Source organism: Zingiber officinale, chromosome 1A (assembly GCF_018446385.1).
Source record: "Zingiber officinale cultivar Zhangliang chromosome 1A, Zo_v1.1, whole genome shotgun sequence".
Classification (NCBI taxonomy): domain Eukaryota; kingdom Viridiplantae; phylum Streptophyta; class Magnoliopsida; order Zingiberales; family Zingiberaceae; genus Zingiber; species Zingiber officinale.
In genome coordinates this window covers 4,663,719-4,669,704 of record NC_055987.1, presented here as the reverse complement: position 1 = coordinate 4,669,704, position 5,986 = coordinate 4,663,719, and positions in this window count along the sequence as shown.

The window sequence follows — 5,986 nt, the reverse complement described above, 5'->3', positions numbered from 1 at the left end:
GGGTGTTTTGACAGGTGTCAATGGTTGGAGAATGACTAATTTAAATAGAGGAAATATTTTGACAGGTGTCAATGGTTGGACGATGAGTAATTTAAAGAGGGTGGGAGATTCTGACATGTGTTATGTGTCAAGGGTTAAAGGAAGGGATGATTTAAAGGGAGAAAAGGTTATGACATGTGTCAAGAGTTAGATGGAGGTAATTTAAGTGCCGAATTAGGAAGGTAATTTAAAGGAAGAAAGAGATTCTGACCTATATTAAAAAATATATAAAATAAAAAATTTTTAAAAAATTGATAAAAAATTGATTAAAGAAATAAAACTAAATAATTATTAAAAAATTAAAATTAATAAATAAAATTAATTAAAAAATAAAACTAAATAAAAATTAAATAAAATTAAAAAATATATAAGTATTAATGAAAAAATAATAAACAAAATTATCTAAAAAAATAAAACTAAATAAAAATTAAATAAAATTAAAAAATATATAAATATTAATGAAAAAATAATAAACAAAATTATCTAAAAAAATAAAACTAAATAAAAATTAAATAAAATTAAAAAATATATAGAAGTATTAATGAAAATTAATAAATAAAATTGATTAAAAAATTAAAACTAAATAAAAATTTTAAAATATATAAGTATGAATGGAAAAATAATAAATAAAATTAATTTTAAAAATAAAATAAAAAAATAAATCAAAGAAGATAGAGGGTAGAACGGTCTTTTAAAGGGGAGACAGAGAGAGAGAGGAGGGGGGAGGTGCGCGGTGTCAGGGGGAAAAGAAATTTACCCGGTCGAGCTGCAGTCGCGTCTTGATGATGTCGATCGGCTGCAGGCAGCACGTCTCCACGATCCCGTCCAACGACCCTACCACCGCATTCCTGTGCAGGGGAGGATGACTAGGATGCTTGACGCGTGACCTGCTTTTCTTTTAAAATCCACGGATCACTTTCCTCTGCTAATGGAGAGGCAGGATCTCCTGGACCACTTTTTGTGGTCCAAGGGATGTGCCACTCGCATTTGCAGCCGGATTACGATCGCGATCCGGTCGCAAATGGTTGCGATCCTTTCCTGGATTTATCGTCTCCACCAGGTTATAGTTTTTGTTCGGAGTGGGCGGTCGGAGGCCACTCGGAGGACACCCTCGCTCGGCGCCCAATAACCTGGCCACTTATCCACCACCGAAGGCCTTCGGGGCGGCCTTCGGACGACCTCCGATAGCCCGCTCCGAAAAAAACTATAACTTGATGGGGATGGTAAACCCAAGAAGGGATCACAACCATTTGTTATCGGATCGCGACCACGATCTAACCGCAAATACAAGTGGTGTATTCCTTGGACCAAAAAAGTGATCTAGGAGATCTGTGCTCGCTAATGGAGCGTTTAGTAAAACTTATGCCGAGTAATTCTTAGATTTTAGATACGTAAAAGTATTTTTGAATATTTACGAATGTGAATTCTACTTCAGCTCCTATAAATTTTATTTAAAAATTTAAAATAAGTATTTAATATTTTTTATTTATAATTTAAAATTAAAAGTTAATATTTACCTCCTTAATAAATTTATCATTTTAGATAATTACACCACACTTTTAACCTACTTTATCTCCTCACTTTCCAAAATTTTTATTAAATTTTAATTATAATTTATTATAAGTATTTATTTTTTAATAATATTTAATATTATATAATTTGTATTTTTAGACTTTTTATATATTTTTATGTATTTATATAAATTTTATTTATTTTTTATTAATTTTTTTTTCAAATATTCATATTATAAAAAGTAATTTTGATAAATATTCAAAATATAATAATAATAATTATTATTATTATTATTATAGTGTCTCAAAATTATATTTACACAATTAAAAAAGACTAATTAAATTTAAAAATAATTATTCATCAAACACTTAAAATTTTCTTCGTATTAACTTTTGACTTATAATCCTGTTTGAAAGTCGAGGAGACAGATGCTGAGTACGTGGTGCTCCTGCTGACCTCCGATGGACTTCGCTCCTGCCTACAACACAAGCAGCGTCAATTCTGAGCCAGGGAAGGGGTCCTCGGCGATGACCCTCTGACGCTCAAGCCAGTCTCTGGCGAAGCAAGAAGCAAAGAACTATAGCGCAACAGCAGAAATCGCGAGAAAAACATACCTCCACTGATGTCTGGACCCCCCCTTTATATAAGGCTCCTGTAGCGTGTGTGCACACTTCTTAAAAGCAGGCACATAATCCCAAGCTTTTTCTGAAGAGACATGTCAGTAAAGTGTCCCTGACACAGTACCTTAACGAACCGAACATTTCTCTGAAATGACAGTGGAAGCTTTCGCTGTACGATCCTCTGTCTGACCATGCTGCATGTTAGCGACACTAGCTTATAAAAGGGTGTCGAAGGATATCTCACCATGTCTGTTGTTTGGGCCGAGCGGAATGGTCACTCAACTAGGACCGATATCACTGCCACGCCGAGCGAGATAATCACTCGATCCAAATGTCATCCAAGTGAAGTGGCATCCATTGTTGGGCTAGCGGGATGGCCGCTCGACCGAAAGCCCACTGCACGCCAAGCGGGAGAGCCGCTCGGCTCGGCTTCTCCGCGTCCCTTAAGAGTCGGTTTGATTACTCCGTGTCAGAGATGGTGGGTCAGTGTTTAACCCCTAGTCGAGATATGTCCCACCCGACCGGCCAAGACCATCCGTCCGTTGACCGTCTTGACTCTGACCTTCATTGACCTCCATCGTGGCAGCGGAGCGGAGCCCCTCCTTATCACCACATCACAAGCCTTCCCTTCAAGTCTAGTCGAAGGAGGTTGTAGTCCGACTGACTGAACCATTAAGTGTGCAAATTCCCTCCCGATCAACCTTCATCGTTGTATGGACTCCAATCAGGATGGGCCGGATCCTCACTTCTGAAGCTTGTCGTTCGATTATAAGCACGCTCCCTTGATTCGATTGGGTGGACAAAGGCTTGCACTTGTAGAACTTTTTCTTCGAGCTGTCTCAGGCGAGCGCGGGCTAGGCTGACAACACCACGATTTTCTTGGGAAGCATGCAAATCCCCTCTCATTAAGGTAGAACAGGTTCCCATGCCTGCCTTAATTGCCGACCCATGGTAGCACACCACAGGTCACGCCCACAACCACCGCGCGCCTGACGTGACAGACATTGACTGTGATGTTTGGCAGTTTGAATTCAACGGGGAGATCTTGACCTAAGTTTCCGTGACTTAGATCAGACGGCTCCGGTCGGCCGAGCCTGGCGTATATGAGCCCGCTGTGTCGCCGCCTTCTTCACGCTCTCGTTGCTGTGTTTCCGACGACCCTTGTGCTCCTGCGCGCTGTGCTCTCCAGCGATTCCTTGCATTTTGTCCTCCGGCGATCCTCTGTCTCCCTTTTTCCCAGTAAGCTCTCTTCTCGTCACCTTCTCTTTCGGGCATTCTGCTTTCCGCTATTCCGGTGATCTTCTGGTGACCCTTTTGTATAATTTTTGATCGCCTTTCCTCCATTTTGCATCTGTTTTAGCGATGGTCAGCTTCTCACAGCTGCCGACCCCCCGTCCCTGGAACCTGATATACCACCATGGAGTCTAGGTTTGATGAGGACAACGCGGAGGGCCTTAGAAATGCTTTCAAAATTTCGCCTGACCACGAGATTGTTTTGCCTTCCTCGTCCGATCGACCAAATACCCCGCCGACTGGATGCATCTATCTGTTCAGGGATCATTTCTCGGTCGGTCCGTGATTCCTTATCTATCCTTTCATTATCACAGTTTGTAAATACTTCCGCATCTCCCTCCCTTAACTTGTGTTGAACTCCTTCCATCTTCTGTATGGCGTCGTCGACTTGTTTCGAATGCACAACATCCCTCTTACGCCCTGGGTCTTCCACTATTTTTACTACCCGAAGTTGTCTGAGCCAGGGACCTTCCTCTTCCAGTCTAGGGTTGGTCTAGTATTTTTTGATAAAATGATCCCCTCCAATAAACATTAGAGAGAGTACTTATTTTTCCTGCGTTATCCCGAGCAGTCGAAATTCTCGACTCGCTGGCAGCTTGAAGTGGCACCTCAGCCCCCACTGAAGAGATACAAGAGCCAATCGGACTATTTTGGATGCTGTGGCAATGCTGGCTGGTCAAAAGTATGACATCCACGAGTTGTTGCTTGAGGGTGTCCTCTATATCTTCGGTCTGAGCCCGATCCTCACTCGGCTGCCGAACAGCCTAGGTATGACAATTCTTTACATATTCCTTTAATGCTAACTGATTTTTCCTTTTATCTTGCAGCCTAAATCATGATGCGCACGCAGATGGCTGGCAAGGCGAACCTTTCGGACAGCTAAATTGAGGTGACGACTACCGAAGAACTAGTGAGCCGAGGTCTGCGACCGGTCGACTCTCATGAAGATCCGCTCGGGTTGAGCGAGAAGACACCCGTGGAAGTGGCCGAAGGCGCAACCAGCTATGCGCCGAGCAGAGGGGCCACTTCGAGCTCACAACCTCAAACGGATTGGCGCCCATTCATTCCCGTCGAAGAACCCTTGGGCTCGACCTCCTTCGACGTGCCACTGACTAGGCGCAAAAGGCGCCGAGTGGAGCCGTCTTCGCGCTCCGCTACCTCGGGTTCGCAACCGGTCGAGAGGGTCGAAACTTCAACTCCAGCTTCGCTCCCAGCAACTGTGGAGGCATCATCGTCCGATTGGACGCCCTCCCTGGCCGATCTACCGCAAGGGGTCATGGCCGCATCGCCTGTGGCCTTCATGCCGCCACCACCGAAACCTTAGGCGATCAAACGATCTGGCATCTCACCGACATCCGATCGGGAGACCTCATCCCACTCAGCCCCAAGTGGCTGACGATCTATTACGGTTGATCCAGCAGTAAGGACGGAGGACCCCCTTTGAGGGAAGTCAACGTCACGTGGAGGTCAAAGGTCAAACGGCCGACCGGAAGAGGGGGGACCGGCCGGCCGAAAGGGGTCTAAGCGGAATCAAAGACAACCAGACGGGGACTCGGATTTCCGACGCTCATGGTGAACAAGGTAGTCTGGCCGAGCGGATGGCCCGCTCGGCTGAGGCATACGGCTGCAATGCCACGAAGGAATAGTCTCAGCCGAGCACACGATCGGGAATCTCCCGAGTGGACCAGTGCCTGCGCCCGGTCGGACGCGACGGGACTGCCGAGCAGCTGGGCGCTCGCGCGGGGGTATAGAAAAGACAAGGACAAAAGAACACCTTCTGACAATAAGCATGTTCGAAGACCAAGCCATGCACGAAGTCCTATGACGGAAGGTTCTACTGTCCTATCAGAGAGTTGCTCGGACTGTAGCAACATGGTGGCAAGCAAGCGCCTCTGACAAGCCCATACTGAGGTATGGTAAGAGGACACGTATTCGCCTCGGTATGTGTGCATAATCCTCTTCACAGCTCTATATAAGAGTCCTCACACTTCGCCGGAGGTACGCATTCTCGCATCTTCAGAGCCACTTCATAGTTTCCTCTTGCCTGACTTGAGTGTCGGAGGGTCGTCGCCGGGAACCCCTTCCCGACCCGACTTCCTTGCAGGTTCGCCGGAGATCCCTACGACCGGCCGGAGATCCACGTCATCAGTTCGGAGAGCGCCACGTGCCCAGCGTCCATTGATTCAGCGTTCGGACAGGATCAAATTGGCGCCGTCTGTGGGAACGCACCTGCATCCGAGCGGAAGCAATGGATGAAGCTGGACGACCGCACACGGTGATGCTCTCCACGGAGGAGCTCGACGCTTTGATCGAGGCAAGGGCAGCAAAACTCATGGAGCAACAGAAACATAAGTCGCAAGCCGAGCGGCTGGAGCAACAAGCGACGTCAGCATCAGGAGGGCGAGCGGAAGTACCGCCTGCCACGGTTCCATTTCATCGGGCCCTATTCCGTACGCCTCCTGAAGTCGCAACAGTTAACCGTGATCGAGGATCTTCGTCCAACGAGGCGCCTCTGCGAGATA